The sequence below is a fragment of the Protopterus annectens genome, chromosome 8.part0 (genome assembly GCF_019279795.1).
Source record: "Protopterus annectens isolate FY-2018-M chromosome 8.part0, PAN1.0, whole genome shotgun sequence".
NCBI classification, from domain to species: domain Eukaryota; kingdom Metazoa; phylum Chordata; order Ceratodontiformes; family Protopteridae; genus Protopterus; species Protopterus annectens.
The window spans coordinates 1,979,274,787-1,979,295,577 of record NC_056741.1 but is presented as its reverse complement, the minus strand read 5'-3'; positions in this window follow the sequence as shown (position 1 = coordinate 1,979,295,577).

Below are 20,791 nucleotides of genomic sequence, written 5' to 3'. Positions count from 1 at the left end.
AGTGCAAACAATTTCAGTAAATCCTGAATATGGGCTGTCTGAGTATTAGAAAACATGAGATTTTCATGGAAATTGGCATTTTAGATCAGATTCACTCACCACAACCTGTACTTCTTCTTATATTTATCATTTGTAGTACTGTTAAGTGTTCTGTACCTAGAATCTAATTTTATTTTGACTCTGTACAGATGCATTCGAAAATTATAATGAAATCATAGCAGCAACAAGAAATTACACTTAAAATAAAAAAATGTGGTAGTTTTGGGTGGTTTATACAGTTACAATAACTGTAGCAGAAAAACAGAAAGATACAGGCATGTAGTCAGTAAACAGAAGTAGGAAATATTGTTATAAGCCTCTAGATTATTGTTTGCTCATGCTACAATTCAGACTCCTACAGCCACTTCTTAAATACTGGAAAGGCTCATGAATCATCACGAAAATGCAGTTTCATTTTTTGAGAAGCATAATCCATGTTCCTTCCTGTCAGCTTTGGTCTTCTAGATAGAAAATAAAGCATGAAAAGGACTATGCACTCACTGATGGAACAAATACCTTACAGCTATTTTCAAACTTGACCACTAAGTGATGCTCTCTACACACAATCCTCCCAGCTGGAGTGACCTTAGGCTAGCATGGGACAGCGGCCAGAAAACTAATGTGCCATAACACTTGAACATGACTTGAATATGAGAGATTAAGGCTACCAGTTATGCATTAGGAGTCTGAATTACCATAAAGGTGAAGTCACAAATCCAGAATCAGTTAGGTAACATAAATGAAAGAACTCAAAATAATATACAATACATAGGAAAAGGACTGTTTAATTACACTGAGCACAGAATGGGAATTATATGTAACAGTAAACATTTGAAATGTTGGGACCCACTAGAGAGAGCCCCAAAACACTGAGACTGAATGGCCAAATAAAAATAACAGACTTAAATATAATAAGTCTGACATGCCATTTCTGGGAACACTCCCTTTGCTCCAAAGTATGGTGATCTCAGAGTTGGTATAAACAAGTCTGTGGGGGAGTGCATCAGGGGCTTGCACCTTTTGCAAAAAGAAGTTTAAAGGAGAAGAGTAAATTTCCAGCGTATTCCTTTTATGGAAGAACTAATTTTAAGATTCTGTCTGGGCTTTAGAATGTTCTGTGCAAGCATTTCCACTTAAAAACTTTCCAGTATTGTACAAAGGATGTATATTTTATTGATAATAAGATATTTGTTTTAATATCTTCGGTTAACTGTGTTGAGTGTCCTTTTGTTATATATTTCCAATATGAGTTTTTTGGGTGTTGTTTTATAGTTTATCAGTATTTTATAAAATTTTGAAATACTGTTTCCCATGTCAAAGTCATTATATATGATTTTCATATATGTATTTTGTAAATTTAGGTATTTATTTACATGAAGAATTGTTAATTATTCTACTTAAATCTTGTGAATATGACAGAATACTCTGTAAAGTTAGCCAGCCCTGTTGTGGAATTTTTTATGTTGTTTTTATTTCTTGCATATCTAAAACTTTTAGTTCTTTGATACATTGGAGCCAAGAAACAAATCCTTTCTGTTCCCAGGAATTAATAATTTCTCTATATATTTTATGTAGAAAGTTCTTTGTGACTATAAATAGTGTTAAAAGACCAAACCAGATTTTTAAATCTGTACTTGCATTAATAATTTTCCTAAATGAGTCAATGTAATAATTAACCATACGAGTTTTAATGGGTTTAGTTATGTTCTATTGCATACTATTACATAATATGTGCCATGGCAAATTATTTTTATCTGTTATTTGAAATTATTTTTGTAAACCAAATTCATTTATTGATATTACAGTTAGTAATTCTTTCCAATTTGCAGAGTAATTTGGACTTATCCAATCTGAGATTGTTTTAGATATTGATGCTCTTATATATGTTTCTATATCAGGAAAGTTTGATCCTCCCTGTTTCCATGGTCTGATATGATGTATTAAAGCTATTCTGTTTCTTTTGGGAAACCATACAATTTTTATTAGGCATGAATTTATTTTTTTAAGTATATTCCTTTCTGGTAACAGTTGTATTGCCAAGGCTATATATAGGATCTTGGGCAGTAAAACCATTTTTATTAACTGTAGTCTATCTTCAAATGTTAATATTATTTTGTTCCATTTTTCCACAGAGATTTTAATTGTATTGATGACATTATTATAGTTTTTTGAGACTAATTCATTATTATCCTTGCATAACTCAATTCCTAGATATTTTAAGGTAGATTCTTGTTTCCCTCTGATGTGATTCCCCCTTAGTTTGCAGTTCTTTTTTTAATTTAAAAATAAAAAATTTGATTTTGCTTTATTGAAATGGAGTCCTGAAGTCATGTAAAAATTTGTCAATTAATATATCTAATTCTTCTAATGTCTCTTTTGTGTTAGATAATGTTAGTAATATGTCATTAGCAAATAGCATTACTTTAGAATTGTATTGTTCATAAACATCTATTCCTTTGATTTTTATATTGTTATGAATTGAATCTGCCAATATTTTAGTAGCCAGAGCAAAGAGCAAATAGAATCGGTGACATGAGACATCCTTGTTTAGTGCCTTTTGCTATATGTATAGATTCAGAGGTAAATGGACCTAACTTAACATACGCTAAATTATTTGTATGTATATATATATATATATATATATATATATATATATATATATATATATATATATATATATATATATATATATATATATATATATATATATATATATATATATATATATATATATATATATACATATATATATATTCTTTAGGAGATGAACAAAGGATGCAAGACATTCAAATAGCATTAGGATTTTGAATAAATAGTTCCCATTTAGGGAATCAAAGGCTTTCTCTATTCTTCTTATTTCGGCTTTTCCCAGTTAGGGGTTGCTACAGCGGGTCACCAGTCCACTCATGATTGGCAGTGGAGTTTTTACGGTGTTGGGTTGCCAGCTCAGTGCCCAACCTTCCATGGAAGGCACACACATGCACGCACTCACACCTAAGGCCAATTTACAGTGTCCAATCCACCTACAGCATGTCTTTGGGATGTGGGAGGAAACCGGAGCACCCGGAGGAAACCCACGCAACCACAGGGAGGACATGCAGACTCCACACAGAAGGCACCCCATCTGAGGATCGAACCAGAGAACCTCTTGCTTTGAGGTAAAAGCTTTCTCTATATCTAAGCCAGTTATGAGTGTTTCTTTATTTTCTTTAGTAACATAATCTATAAGAGAAATTATCCTTTTAATATTGTCATGTGTGTATCTATGATATATAAATCCAGTTTGATCATTATTTATTGTTTTGGATAGTGGTATTTTCATTCTGTTAGTTAATATTATCATAAATATCTTATAGTCATTATTTAATAATGATATAGGTCTATATAAGGTACAGAGATTTGGAGATTGGATTTCCTTTAGGATTGGTGTGATTAAGGAATATCACCAAGAGGGTGGTATTAAAGCTTGTGACTGAACTTCTAATAGAGCTTTAGAGATAGTATCTTTGAAAAAAAAAAGTTTATATATGTTATAGTTTATATATATGTATATTTCCATATTTATGCCATCTATACCTGGAGGTTTATTATTTTTACCCTCTTTTATTGTATCTGTAATTTCTTTGTAGGATATGGGTGCTTGTAGATCTAGTTTTAATTTTCTGGTATTTTTCTATATTAGAACATTTTTCATCTAGATTTAATTGATCGATATGTATATTTTCTTTTTGGAAAGGTTCCATATAGTGATTTCTATAGTCTCTATTACTCTTCTCAAATGTTGTCAGTAATACACACTGGCAGATGCCCTTCTCATACAAAACTGCATCACCAGCAGTTAGATTTATCCCCATATACCTCATCTAAAACTTGGAAGTGAATGCTCAACTTTTCCTCTGAACTCAACGTCTTTAATAACTGCTGATTAATGCCTTATTCTTGTTCCCAAACCATAACCTGTGTTTCCCTCTAGACCTGACTTATCAACAGCACAAGTAAATGCCATTTACTTCCTACTTATCAGCAGTGGTGGATGTTCCTTTCTATAACCAAATGAATGCCTTTAGAAACTCAAATGTATACCATGCCGTAGCTTCAAAATTATAGTCAATATAATTATAAATGGAAATTTTGTTAGTCACCCTAAATTGTGCTTCCAGCTTACTAGCTAGATAATGCATATTGCTCTCCACCCTGGCTTATAAGAAGCAAATTTGATAGATGTCCTTCTTTTGCGGAACATGGTTACACATTCAAAAGTTTTGAAATACAATCTAAATTGAAATTTAACAAAATAAAACAAATACAAATTTAATAAATTATATAATAAATAAAGGCATAAAAGATCAATTTAAATACAAGTGGAATTATAAAAATAACAAACTTAACAGTAAATTAACCAGTATAAAACACAAAACACAAAAAAAACAAAAAACAAAAACAAACAACAACAAAAAACAAATAGAAATGCCAGTGGACACATCAGTCAGGATCAAAAATTTAATTTAGTGCTTTCATTCATTAAAGGAAATGAACTTTCTTAGAATAATAAATCAACAAATCAATAGAATTTAAATACATCAAACAAATCACAAGCTCAAGCAGCAGACAATTAAAGTGACCATTTAATTCATTAGAATCACTAATACAATTAAGTACTTACATTTCATAAAATTTAAACAACCCCCCCCCCAAAACTTGTAAAAATCAAAACATTTCCATACACAGTAAAAAGTCACATGTATAAAAATGGATATAAAAATATAGTACATATACAATGAATATATAAATAAATAAAATGAACACATCAATAATATAAAACTAACAACAACTAGCAACTAACAGCAGGAAAAACTGCCTTTCAGTTTGTAGCCTGCTACAGAACACCCTCCCTATTACAGGAACCCCACTTGGCATTCCTGAGAACACTGGAGAATATGAAGGTCTCTCCAAACACCATGTTATTGGGTGACTTCAACTACCCAAACATTGACTGGGAAAACTACTCAAGCCCAAACACCCTCGCCCAACAGTTCCTTGAATTTATAAACTCTAACGCAATGGAACAACTGGTCACCACTCCCACAAGAGGGAACAACATATTGGACCTGGTCATCACCAACATGGGGACTCTATGTTCCACACCAGAGGTAAACCCCTCATTGGTAAGATCAGACCATAAACAAATTTCCCTGGACATCCATATCCCGTCCCCACCCCCAGCCAAGGAAATCACTGTAAAGAATTTCTCAAAAGCCAACTTTGCACTTCTCAAGACTGAGGTGGAATCCTTCAAAGCCCCCAGGCCACAGGATAATACAGCCCAATCCGCAGAATCCTTTACAAATGCATTCTATGAGCACCTGCAGGAATGCATGGATTGTGATATCCCAAATAAAACCAAGACTCACTCCTCCAAAAACAGAAGACCGGTCTGGTGGACCCCGGCCATAAATAAGCTATACAACAGAAGGAGGAAGCTACTACATGAGAGAGCAAAATCCCAAAAAGGGAAGGCATCTCTGATCAGTATTAGCAAGAAACTTTGATCCCTCATAAAATCATCAAAGGCCAGTTTTGAAAGAAAAATTGCCCGAGACACTAAAGATAATCACAAGGCCTTCTTTAATTATGTCAGGAACATAGGTGGAAACTCCCAGATATGCTCTGAATTGTTGCATAATGGTACAAAATATACTGAACCTACAGACATAGCCAACATCCTGGCAGACAGATTCAGCACAAACCCCCCCCTTCCCCCCCAAAGGAGCAAATGCCTATCCCAACTGAATGTAACCTCCCTGACATCACAGATACACAGGTGAATGCTGCCCTCTCCAAAGCAAAAAACACAGCATCTATGTCCCAGGCTGTGTCTTACATGAGCTCCAAGAAGAACTGAACCCTCACATTAAGTCACTGTTCAAACTTAGCCTTACTACAGGATATTATCCAAAGAATGGCATACAGCTACAGTGGTCCCACTCCACAAAGGTGGTGCCACAACGGACCCCGGGAACTATCATCCTATAAGCCTGACTAGTCTGGTCTGTAAAGCTATGGAGCGTATTATCATGGAACTCATAAACAAAGACATTGGGAGCCTCCAGACACTGGACCCTACCAAATTCGGCTTTGTTAAGGACAGATCTTGCCTCTTAAACCTAGTTGATTTCTTTGAAACAGTTACCAAAGCCATAGATGAGGGCAAGGTAGTCCACACAGCCTACCTGGACCTCGCAAAAGCCTTTGATACAATACCCCACTTGGGCATCATAAATAAGCTTACCAGCTTAAATATCAACCCCTATATCACAAGATGGGTTGCAAACTGGCTCAGCGATAGAACCCACATGGTCAGAATCGCAGGTGCCATGTCCGAATCCAAACCAGTTACAGGTGGCGTCCCACAGGGCGCAGTTCTGGGACCTCTCTTGTTTGGTATATACTTCTCTGAGGTTCAGGCTAACACGGGGGGATTATGGTTGACAAAGTTCGCAGATGACTGCAAACTGGGGGCCATAATCGAATCTCCAGCTGACACAAGCATCCTCCAAAAGGGTCTCACAGAGACGGATGCCTGGTGCCAGAGCCACTGCCTCAAGCAAATGTTAAAAAGTGCATAGTCATCCCCTTTGGGAAAAACAAGATACCTACAAATTATCACATAGGTGGTAATCCATTAAGTACGGAAGAAGTAATTAGAGATTTGGGGACCAACGTAGATAGTAATCTCTCCTTTGATAATCACGTTGCCAAAGTGGTTAGAAAGACCTTCTATATAGCCCACCTTATCATGAAAGGGTTCGCATCTAGATCAAGAGAAGTCATTGTGCCCTCTACTGCCACTCATCAGGCCCATAATTGAATACAATGCCCCTTTTGGGATGTACCTTACCCGACACCTGCAGCAACTGGAGAGATCCCAAAAGTACCTCACCAAGAGGATCATGGGCTACAAACAGATGTCCTATGCAGCTCGACTAAAGAAACTCCAGCTCTACTCAGTTGCCTACTGCCTACTCAGAGGCGATCTATGCTTGACGTACAAAGCCATGTCAAACCCAGAATTAATGGACATGCTCCACCTCAAAAAATCTAAGTCCCTTAGAGCTACACGCTCCAGGGACCTAAACCTCAGCACAAAAATAAATAGGACATGCTGGAGGGACAGATTCATTTCCCAGAGGCTCCCCTCACTCTGGAGTAGAATCCCATTTCATGTTAGACATAGCCCCTTGCTGACCCTCTTCAAGCGAAATCTGGACGCGTGGATGGGAAATCGCAAATTCACCCCTGAGATCTCTTCTGTGTCCCTGCTAGACAGAGGCACAGTAAACTAATCTTAAAAGGGTACCTTCTGTGACCTACTTTACAGAGGCACAGTAGGCTAATCTAATAGGGAGGTGGAAGCCAAATACACTCTGGCTAGGCTTATAAATGCCCTAGGGCAGATAGCCTAGTATCTACCTATGAACCTAAAAAAAAACTTTAATCTGGTATGCTTTCAACAACAAAATGCTGCTCAATGAAACCTTATCATTTAGACAAGGGGGCTGCACAGAATTCAGCTTAACCTGCCAGTATACTTCTCTAGATTTTTAAACAACTATGCAAAGGCTAGCTCTGTCTGACCTAGGTACATTATCAACCACCTAAAATATATATTTTTAAATCTCTACAATGAAGAGAATGACATGCCAAGGCATTGCCACAATCTTTTCTCCTAACAGTATAAACATGCTCATAGAGCCTACTTCTTAAAAAACTCAGTCTTTCCCACATAAAAAGATGAACAAGAAAGGCATGAAGCTATCTATACAATGCCACTAGTGGCACAATTAAACTCCCCACTTTTCCTAATTCTAGTAGGGTAGGTTGCTAAAGTCAAAGATAAACCATTGTAAACAAAACAACATTGTGCGCAAGCACTATGTTTTCTCATACTGTAAACCACTTTATCAGACAGAGTAAGTATTCTATAAAATATTTTTAATGTTCTTCCCTCTTCGGTAAGAACAAGTTGGAGAACCCTCCCCGCAACTTAGTGGCAATGCCTAAACAATTAAATGTCAAACTCTAATTGTTAGTAATATTCTCCTTAACCCTGCCACTAAAATGGCCATATGGTAGGACCATAGCTCTACCAAAATTACAGGCAATTGTAGGAGAAGCAGCATGACCATTGATGTTAAAATTTGCCTTAATATCTTGTAGAAGGAAAATAGAGGTATATTTAGTGCTACGATTTTCAAAACCAAGTTTCTTTATCTCCTCAACCAATTCTCTTGGGTAAGCCCTGTCAGTAACCAAGTCACCAAGGAAATTAGCTTCAACTAAAAATGTGTGGTCCTCAGATAAAAACCTAGAGAGTCTGAAAAATTGGCCCTTGACCAAATTTCTGTTTTACCACATTGGGTGGTAACTGGAAAAATGCACTGGAGATTTGGAAAAGGTCAGTGTCCCATAGATAAATGACACATATCTCTTTTCCTCGCAATTTCTTACAATATTGAGGTCAAGATAATTAATATAGTTAAACTCAGCATGATGAGTGAAATGAAGAAAACTAGTAGTCTCATTAAGATAACCCAGAAACTCCTCCAATTCAATAGTCCAAAAATTAAAATGTCATCCAAAAACCTCAGATATAGATTAATATAGTGCCAATAACTACTGTTTTCTACAAAGTGTTGCTCCCAAAACCACATAATAATGTTGGAAAAAACAGGTGAAGAGGCAGCCCTATGGCCACCCCCTTATCTGCTTATATTACCCTTCATAAAACACAAAATTGGATGACATAACCACATCCATGAGCTGTACAACCAAGTTGATATCATCCTGATTAATGTTGCACCTATAACTAGGGCCTCATAAAACCAGTTAAGGTCCAATTCCTGTGGAATAATGAAGAAAAGATCTTTAACATCAATTGTAACAAACATAAAACTGTTGTCAAACTCAGTTGTACATAGTATCCTAACACAGTGCCAAGAGTCCCTCAGACCATATGTCTTATCAAGAAAAAACCTCAAGTTTGGCATCAACAAATTTCACCAACTGTTCAGATTTTGATCATTCTGTTGTCACAGTAGGATGAAACGGGGGATCCACCTCATTTTTATGTGTTTTTGAGATCCCAAAAATAGCTGAACTAATAGGTTTCTTAACTTTCAAAAACTGCATGGTATCCTGGGGGAGGTTGTAATCCAGCATTTAATCAGACAGTATAATGTCAGTCCTACCATAGGTTACAAAAACCTCATTCCTTGATGCTTTTTCAAAAAATCATGATTATTCAAGTAATCATACATCTTACCCATATAATCAACAGCATTGATGATTACAACACCTCTACCTTTGCCTGGTTTCATGATGTGTATGGTACAATCACAAGATTGTTGTTTCAAAATGTTATTCTGTTGCCTAGTTAATTTTACCCTGCTTAGTTTCATTAAGAAGACACAACTCATGCTCACAAAGTTTTTCAAATAGTTCAATTAGGGGCAGTAAAGGTTTGTTATATACACTCTAATGGCATACCAATGAAGTGGGTGTAATCAGGGTTGTCCAGGGTAAGGAGTAAATTCAGTCTTAAAGAAAAAAAACAAACAAACAAACAAAAAAAACTAGAACAGCTTCATGTTAGATCCTTTGAAAATGACTGAGTAGCTCTTCTACATATAATATCCTATGTAGTGGCATCATATTTATAACTATAATTTGATGGTTGGATGCCAAGTTCACTACAAAATAGAAAATAAATACCTAAAGGAGAAACTTTTAAAATATCAAATCAAGAAATACCAAATCAATAATTAGTATAATGGACAGTAAAATATGTGCATTAAGCAATGATATACATATGTGCACATGTATATAGAAATGGTATATTAGGGGGAGTTAAAACAAATAAAAATGAATTTATCCTAGTTAAGATTTCCTTTATATCAGGATTCATGGCAGGATCTAATACTATAAAAAGTCAGTATTGAATGAAAATTGTCTGACCTATTAGTTTAACAGCTTTTAAGGACCTATGATTTTTTTTCAACTAATAATGTAGGTCATAAGTGCATGGCTCACCTGATTATTAGCGCTTAGTACAGAATATTTGGGAATTTGTATTTTAAAGACATACATATGAATGTTAAAAGGAAAACCACAAGTAATGGTGAAGCACCGTGTCACACAAAAAAAGACTTTAATCCACTGGTTTAGCATTTTCATCCCAAAAATTAGGCCTTGAAGGCCTTTTAATTTTACAAAAGTTACACAAGGTGTGAGACAAGTCTACAGTTTTTTCTTGATACATATGAATGTCTCAGAATTACAGGCCTACTTTATAGTTTTTGAAATGTACAAGATCCACATTATTGAATAAAATAACAATTTCAGTTTTACCCAGTTATACACAAATATGTTATTGTACAAACAAGTTTTAAAAATGCTTATTGGGACTATCTAACAAAGATAAAGGCAGGATTTTAATTTCATCTAATTGCACAAAATCATCTTTGCTTTGCATAATTTTTATTTGGAAATTTGTACACAGAGTCTTTCTTACCCCTTACAAGTTAGAGAAATATATGAAAAAGGTTGGAGATATGAGATGAAAAATAAAGCTGACTAGCAACACATTTTTTATGACTGAAAGAAGTTACAAGACTTGTTGATAAAATTCTAATCATTTTTGGAAGTATTTGTGTTTGGAGAAGTTCCATTTAATCAAGCACTTGTTTTTTTGTTCAATACTCCATACCCAGTGTGTATAACTAAGGAACACTTACCACTACTTTGGTCTCTTTTAGCTTTGACTCATAAGACAATGACTAAGAATCAGAAGAAATCTATTACATCTCCTTTTTAAGAATTCTTAAATACAACTACTATTATAAATAAAGAGAAATTAGTATTACCCAGTTGTGATTTAATTAGACATCTAACAATTTAAAATGTCATCATAAGTTGTTTTTGTCATTGGAGAAGTATAAAAATAATAAAAATAATCTTACTTAATGCTCACTGCTTGTCAAATATGAGATACACATACAAAAATAATTTAGTATGATTAGAAGTTTGAAAATATTAACACAAGAATGCATCTTGTATATACTGTAAATAGCATTTAGGTGTAGCTAAGATGATTTGTTAATGTAAGGTTATAGTTAAGTTTTCAGTTAATAAGATCATATATGTCTTCTTAATATGTTATTTGTTTAGAATACAGTTTATTTTATGATTATTATATTTTATTGAATAGTTCAATAACATTTCTGAAAAATAAGAGCTGCCTTGATAGGCTACTGAAGCTGTGACTGCTAATAAACTGTAATGCAGCAGGAACTGTCCCAAAAAAGACAACAAAGTTCCCAGTGTAAATGGTTCTCTTAACTTCTCTAGACAATGGAAGACCAGTAAAGAGTCCATATATGGAAATATATAGACTGATTGTTGGACAATGAATAAGGATACTAAGGAGAGAATATTTATTTCATTAAAATGTATTTTACATATGTTCAAAAAATATTATTTTGAGGTAAATAGCCTATATGGGTTCCAATCAACCCATCAACAAGTTGACTTGTTATACTGCAAAAAAGTCAGTACAGGTGAATGAAAATCTGCCGATGGAGAGTACTGGCTTTTATGCTGTGCAAGATTGTGGTACAGTGGGGACTGGCAGCTCACCCTTTTCCCACTGTATTATGATCTCAGAAATGGTATTTATAATCAGCAGGGGGTGTGAGGGTTGCAGGTGGGCTTGCTCCTGAGAAAAGAGTAGTTTTATATTTTGTTCAAATCTGTCTGATTTAATGTATTGACTATTCAAATCTTTGTGATTCTAACAGTTTTGAATGTATGATAAGCATAAATATTTGCATAGTTGACCATCTGTCATGTTGTTGTTGTTGTTGTGTCTTTCGGCTTTTCCCGGTTAGGGGTCGCCACAGCAGAACTCAGGTCCGCTAATGATTGGCAGTAGATTTTTATGTGCCAAGTTGCCGGCCCTGATGCACAACCTTCAACGAAAGTACGCCCATTCATGCATGTCTCCACACAGAAGACGCTCTAGATGAGAATCGAACAGGACAACGTTTTACTGTGAGGCGACAACGCTACCGCAGCACCACCACTGCATAAACTCATATATATATATATATATATATATATATATATATATATATATATATATATATATATACACACACTAAGATATGACTCTTCAAATCTTTAAATGATGAGCAAGGCCACTGAAAATTGGATGTCATGTGGTAGACTTTCCCTTGTAAGTTCAATCTAAATATAGGCCTCATGGAGATTAGACCACATCTATACTGTCTCTGTTATATGAATTTGCTATCCAAACACCCACCACAAATTTATTTCCTAAAGAAAAGAAATGAATGCCTGTTCTGATTGCACTTACAGAATCTACTCAGCCAGAACAGATCACAGCAGAATGCACTTGAAAGCTTTTGGGTGCATGTTCCTTTGAAACTTCTGGTGTCTCTTTCCAGACTCTATGGAGTAAGACATAATGGCATCTGAAAAAAGTCATGACACCAAGCCAAATGTTATCTGCTTAGGCTGATTCTAGTTCCTCACAACATTAAAAATTAATTCCTTTTGTTGGCAAACTTAACAATCTTATCCATAGGAAGGACATTTCTTTCTACATCTGAGATTCAGTGTTTAATAACAGAGTCCTCAGATTATGCCTGGGGAGCCCATTTTAGCAACTTATTAATGTAAGACAGTGGGACTCAGCAAGCAAAGTCTCACCATGCTTTTCAAAGCTGAAAGAGACTGTAAGTTGGATCTAGATATTTTCAAAAAATATGCAAATGTGAAGACTCACAGAGGTAGGCCTGTATGTCACACACTACAACATTAAAGTCAAGACATTTAGCACAATTCAGAACATGGATATATTCTTCTTCAAATGGAATTTGATAATATTATATGCCTTGCATTTTGTCAGATCAAGAGATTGCTTCTCAAAGCAATTTAGGACAAAGTCAGTCTACGTTGATAGACTCTTCTTGGCTAAGACAACTATGGTATTGTCTTCTGATAATAATAATTCTGCCATCTTTTAAAGTCATTTCTCCTCCAAAACATTATACTGCATGTATTGTTCCCATAATTACATTTTTTTCTGTGTAATTTGCTCCTACCCTTTTCTAAAGATCCCAGTTTTAGTTGTTTTGTCTCTGTTACTATATTCGCTACTTCTGGTACAGTTGGTTTAGACTTTGATTTCCGTTTTCTAGTAATTGCTTTTTTTGTCAGTCACTATAATTAAACTCAACAAGGCCTTACTATGTCTAGGCAATTCCGATTCTGTATCATAGCTCAAAAAAAAAAAGTCCCTTCTTACACCAATTTGCTCACCCAGTATTTCTGATAAAGTAGTCTGCATTGGAATTTTTAAAGTCTACCAACTAATTACACTCCCAAAAATATGTTCCCAATTATGTCTATCTTCTCCATCATACTTCCAGCATTTGCTATCTACCTGAAGATTTGGAGTCTACGTAGGGTATAAAATATCTGTGTAAACACTTCCAAGCAAATATCCTACATCTTCTAGACTTTGCTGTATATTTGGGAGTCATACATATATCCCCATTGTTTCTTTGTGAATTGCTTATCCAGTCTCTCTTCCCAGTCCTTTCTAACCTCCTCTGATTGAGCTGATGAAATCATTGAATACATTACTATTGCTTTTGGCCCTTGTGAGGCAGCTGAGTTTAAAATTAGAGCTGAAGTATGTGATAAGAAAAGTTACATAGTTTCTGTATTTTGTTAAATCAAGACTTGTTTATTCAAGTAGGGTAATTTTTGAAATCTAAGTAGTACCTATTTTTTCTTGCTGTGTATTTTATTAATATTGTGTCTCCAGCAAATGAGTATTTTTTTTATTTACATTTTTATTTTTATCTTTCCAGCATGTGCTTCTTAGTGAAGAAGTTAGTAACACAGAACTAATTTACAGCTTCATGAGCAAACCTATTGTCACAGAGGACAGTGTCCGAGTCTCTTATCAAAAATATTTATTTTATTGCAATGTAATTCTAGTGCAAAAGTCTATAAAGGATGATTCATGTATAAATGAGTTTGATTTTATTCTTAAGCCAAAAGTGAGGGCATTTTGAGCTGTGTTAATTATAGATGGTATAACCATGTGTGGAAACAGGAAAACTGCTATGTTTGTTAACCTGGTATGTAATTTATAGCCACCCCTAGCTGGATTTTATACAATATGTTCCAAGCTGTTTTGATTAACATAATCAATTAATAGACACACCTGAGTAATCCATACCTACTGGGCACATATCTCTTAAGGAACTAATCAGTAAAGTATCTAGCAAATTTAATTAGCCAATCTTCTTAAGACGTTTTTACAGCTTTGAACTCCATCATCAGAGCATCACTATTATAAATTTAGATGTTAAGTCCAGTTGTACTGGGTCTCTTCAAAATCAGGTTACCTTTGTTCCCAGAAATTACTAGATGGCCCTGTATAAGATGAGTTTGTATTACTTATTTTTGTTTTATTTTTATTGCTATTTAGCAAATTAAGTCCTGCTAAGTACTGGCATTTCTGTTCAGACTACCTTATTAGCTTTATTTTAGGTAAACAATACAGTGTGTAGTTGGAGAATGAGAAATAAAAATGCAAATGCACAAATCCCCTGCATAGTTCTGTCCCTCTCTTGCTGTTGTTGATTTGCAGGCTCACATTTTATCAGCTCTTTTTTTTTTTTTCAACTTTTTCTGCAAGAATCTGCAGAGATGGTCCATAAAGACTGGATTTCCCCTTCAAAGCACTGTTAAATAAACTTACAGTTAAAAATATGCTCTGTAAATACAGGAAGCCATTGTGATGCAACAAGCTGCAATTTATTTGTATGAGTCATACCAGCACAGACTTAAGCAGTAGAACTAAACACTTCAGTGTAGTTCCTAAAAGTAGATTCAGGGTTATTTAAACTCTGGAATAAGCATAAGTCCCTAACACACTATTTATACATTCAAGTAGGATACTTAACAGTAGGAGTGTAAAAAGTACCTTTTAGCAGCCAAGGAATAAATAGCAAAAGCAACTGGAAAGTTATGAAACATTTAATATACACATGCATATATTATCAAGTATTAATTACACTGTTTTTATAATCTTTTTTTCTTTCTGTTTTTAGAATCTATGCAGTGCGAGATATAATTCTACTGAAACAGTAAGAGAGTTTATGTTTCTAACTTGTTTATATTTCAAGGAAGTGGTATGCTAATGTCAGACGTTATTTTACAGCAACACGCAGCATGTTAGACACAAGTACTTTGCAGAACTCAGAGGTTATAACTTAAGCTCTTGAGAATTGCATTTATTATATAAACTGTCTCATCATAATCTAGAATAATTCATTTATTTAAGTTTGTTAACTGGGTAGGTGAGTTGATCAAAAATAGATTATTGAGTCATGGTTTGGGCCATGAGGCAGTTAGACTTACAAACACAATGGCACACCTTAGGGAATTCGGCAACCAGGTATCCGGTTCCTGGTGATTTCTTCGGTTGTGAGCTATTGGTTTTATGCTGTTTTCTGCCTTTGGTTCTAAAGACTTACAAACACGTTATTACAGTGTATGAATAACACACAGCATATGGTGTATTAAATATCATTTTCAGTGAAAAGGTTAACTGAGTAAAAAATGTATGCGTAACAGAAACATAGACAGCGTAGGTGAGTGTAACATGCACATAAATAAAGTATACACAAAAACAATAAATACATATTGGTACAGGTATTGTATTAGAAAATTACCTCACAGGGTGGTCTAAGCAGAAGTTGGAGTAGCCTCAGTGGTTGACAGGTGAAATGGGCAAGTCATGGAATGGAAAAGATGCATGATTGACAGTCATGCAGATTTCTGTGCGCAAGTATTTTTTTTTCCTCCATTTTTGCAGGGGGCCAAGCCCATCTGCACCCCATACCCCCTGTAAATTAAATATACCAACTCTGGGATCGCATTAACTTGAGGAAAAGGGCCAACTAGGAATAGACAATGAATATTCATGCTGCCATTGGTATGATTACTGGATGTTGAGCGGGGTTTGGGTGGGACTTGCTACTGCGCATTTTGCATTCTAATATAAGCCTTGGTACATTGGTATACAAAAGCAATATATAGCATTGCTAAAACAAGAAGGCAGTCATTGTTGAAAGATGTCATTTATATGTTGAGGGACTGTGAAACTTAACCTTTGATAAGAAAAAGTAAGCTTTAAAAACTGAAACACAGGTGTCCTATAAAACAAAATGTTATTCATATAATTAGATACTGTAGGTATATACCTGATTATGTAGAAAACAAGGAAATCTGTTGGGTAAGTGAAGAAAGCAGTTTGATCCTCTTAAAAGCTGCATCTTATTAATTCTTCTTTGTGGATTGCAGCAATCAGTGTGCCAGTATAGTGCTGTTTAAACCTCAACCAACAATGATTTCTGGTAAGTTGGACCATCATTGTATAGTTGACACTCTCCATATGAAAAAATGTGTTTACCCACTTTTGCAGTACTTTTAGGGTCAAATAAGCACTAACTTGCTTATCATAATGATATTGATTAAGTAAAAACATTCAGGAAAGTTTTATATACACAAACACACACACACCTATATCAATATCTATAATCTATATCTATATCTATAATCTCTTTCTTCCTCTCTCTCTCGCTCTCTCTATCTATATATATATATATATATATATATGGGTCCCCTTCAAAACATCAAAAACCCATAACATCTAATTTCATAACATTGAGACCAAAACATCTAAAACCCAAAACATCTAAAACCCATAACATCGAATTTTATAACATCTAACACTGCAAATCACAAGAAAATAACATCCCCTCCACATATAATGACACCAAACTACCAAACACACTTTTTACTATATTTCTGCAGGAGGGGCTTGATACAGAAGGGTTAGGAAATTAACTTTTTCTCACTGTAATGAAATCTTGGAGTTGGTATATTTAATTTATGGGGGTGTGGGGGTGCAGGGGGTCTTGCGTAGTAAAAAGTTTTTGGTAGCTTGGTGTCATTATATGTGGAGGGGATGTTATTTTCTTGGGATTTGTAGTGTTAGATGTCATGAAATTTGATGTTATGGGTTTTAGATGTTTTGAAGTATTTATTTATCTCCCAGATTGTAGTACTATAAAATTCAGATGATGTCTCAGTGCAATGGTCTGCAGATGGTGATAAAAACACTACTAAATGCAACAGTTTATAGGTAAACTACCTCTGATGACAATTTCCTAACACCAGTTAAAAACCAAGCCCAGCAAATTTTACACTGATAAGTTTGACATCTATACTATGAAATCTAATGGAGAGGCTGACTATCATTTAGCAAGAATGGCATACATGATATACTCTTAGTGGAATAAAATAAATACATTACTATTAAAATGAGGCCTTGTTTTTCTAAATCTGGTTGGCCTTTTGAATGTACCTTATCTGCTGTAGATTAAAGGTCAGCAGTTTGTGTATTATTTGTTAATCAAAACACAATTCAGGTAGCCTACAAAACTGAAAATAATTTAATATTAATAGTCATTTGTCGCCTCACAGCAAGACGTTGTCCCGTTCGATTCTCAGCTAGAGCGTCTTCTGTGTGGAGGCATGTGTGAATGGGCGTACCTTTGTTGAAGGTTGTGCGTCAGGGCTGGTAACTCAGCATGTAAAAATCCACTACCAAACATTAGCGGACCGGAGTTCCAACAAAAAAACCCCTCATATAATTCGATGGCTATATAACTCATCATTTAGAAGGAAATAACAAACACATTTATTGGGTAAATTAAAAACATAGTTTGATATAACAAGTGGTATACCTCAGGGGTCAGTTCTTGTGTTTTAGCAATTTTGTTGTTTTTATTACAGGTTAAAGCAATGTGACAAAATACAGTGTTGGTGACCTTCTAAAGTAGGATTATAGAAATAGGGGATGGTGAATGTATAGTTTGATCATTGAATAAAATGTTTGCTAGCAAAGGAAGGCAATGTATTTGTAAACTAGAAAAGAAGCACACATTTGGTATTCATTTATTGACAGAAGAATGGATTTCTACAAGTTGTAGTTCTTAGTTCAGGTTACTAACCTAAGTTTGTTGTTTTTTAACAGATGCTATATCTTGGTAAATGCTTGTGTATCTGGAGCAGTTAAATTTATTGAATGATGCTTTTGTTGACAAAGTGAAGTGCTGTATTTTCCCCCAACAGCACTCTTTATTAAGTGCTGAGTTAACTGAATAACAAAATACCAAAGATGGGATTTGGGTAGTGTATATGATTTGTGTTTCAGTAAGGGGATGAGTGTCTGTCTTAATGCTGAAACATTTGGGTATTCTGGAACATGTGCAACATTTAGATTCCTGTTGTGGTAGCCTAAGCTATTTGAGTTCTACCCTACCTCATGACTGACCAACTTTCAGGCCAGTTAGACCAAAAAGAGGCTTGTTTAGCAATCTGTGTTGACTGGTAGACTGCTTTAATTGACATGTCTGTTTAAACAGTTAAACTAAGGTACTAAGATGGAATGTATGAATAGCTTACTTTATCAGTTAAAATCAATTGGTTTACAGTTAATATATGAGGGTTAATACATAGATTACTGTTTTCTTACACCTAAGCATCTTCTGAGCATAATAAAATAAAAATAAAACAAAGTAAATAATTGTAAATGACACTTTTGTTCTTTATTAAATAAAGTGGTTCTTTCATTCTATGTTAATATGGATGTTTTATCAGATTAAAAGATACTGGAATGTGAACCAAGCTGTTAAAATTATGTGGGATTAAAAAACTCCAGTTAAAAACAAGATATGACAAAGAATATGTTGTTTAAAGACACTACCTGGGTTCAGAAAGTCTTAATATGGAGCAGGAAACCTTAACATGTCCATTTTCACACTCGTGGTAAGCCTTTCCCATTCTTAGACTGCCCTACCATTTAGGTTTCCCATTAGCAGGAACCTTAACAAGGAGGATGATTCTTCTGGCAGAGCTGCATGGTAATCCATTAGCCCAAGGGGAAGGGCTAATGCTAATTAGCTTTACACTCACTCTCAGAAGTACCACTGGTTCCTGATTTATGATGCTGAGTAACTCAGAAAAAAATTTCACTACTGGAGGAAATTTTTTTTGCTGTCAAAAGATGGTGGTCATCCATTCACTCCAATGGAAACAGTAATGATATAGGCAAACTCAGTGAAGACATGTGTGTGGGGTGTTAGTGTGTGTGCTTTTGTGTGGACATGTGTATGCATATCTGTAGGAGCATGAATAAAATTGGATGAATGTGTCTATGTGTGTGGGTGAGAGTGCTTGTCTGTCTGGTTAGTCACAAAAGAGGGATTTAAAAGAGAATTTTGTGTGTGTGTGTGTGTGTGTGTGTGTGTGTGTGTGTGTGTGTGTGTGTGTGTGTGTGTGTGTGAGGGTGGCCGTGAATATGATCAACTGCGGTGTGTGTGTGTGTGTGTGTGTGTGTGTGTGTGTGTGTGTGTGTGAGGGTGGCCGTGAATATGATCAACTGCGTGTGTGTGTGTGTGTGTGTGTGTGTGTGTGTGTGTGTGTGAGGGTGGCCGTGAATATGATCAACTGCGGTGTGTGTGTGTGTGTGTGTGTGTGTGTGTAAGGGGGTGTCTTTGCCAACATGATGCATGGGCTGCTGGGGAAACTACTACCACTGCCAGATCTGATCGTGTTAGCATTAGAACAGTGAGATTCAGAGATTTGCTAATGAGCTGATAATAAGGTCTTTCTCATTGTGGACATAACTGTCTTTGAACTGCATTTTTCTCACTGTTACATAACTTGACCTACCTGAGAGTGGTGAGGATCTTTCTGAGTCCTATGAACAGTGCAGTAAATTGGAATAATGAATGTTATAAAAGTCACCTTTCTCTCTTAATTTTATTACACATAATAGAGCTTAGAGTGGAAAGCTGAAATGAATATGGCAGTGAATGGGTATGTATTAATAAATGATACAAAACAAATTAAAATCACTTCAGTATCCTTGATTTTAGTACACATTTAATAGTGCTTTTGATGTTAAGTACAGGGGAATATTTTCCCCTTGTAAGAATTGCCAATAAAGCTTTTAAGTGTCCAATGGCATTTTCAAGTCTCTTCCTCTAGAATTTAGGAAACTTGTTCTGATATAAAGAAAATTAAATTACTGAAACCATATATTTGGATGATAAGCCTGAAAGAGGATATTAAGCTGATGCCCTTTCTCAGTTTCTTCCTGTTTCCTCCCTATGTAAAATATATTACATATTATACAAAAAAATATATATATAACGGACACAAAAGTTGTTGCAATCAATATGCACTGGTATGTCATATATTTGCCTATTTTTCATACAATTAGGAATGTTAGAGATACATAAAACAGAGCTAAATATTTCTCCTTTCCTTTTGGAAATTTTGTGTGTAGTAAATGCTATAATTTTCCAATAAGTTTTTAAAGGTGTGACAATTTTGTTGAAGAACAGCTTTAAATACTTCTTGCTTGCCCTGCAATGCGTATAGCTGTTTCAAAATTGTTCAAGCACAAAAAAAGCTCTAAACTTTATATCTTGTCCAGGCATATGTATCTGACATTAAAGCTCGTGATGCAACCTGATCATCAGTAAAGGCTGCGCTGGTACTAGGTCTATATTTATCT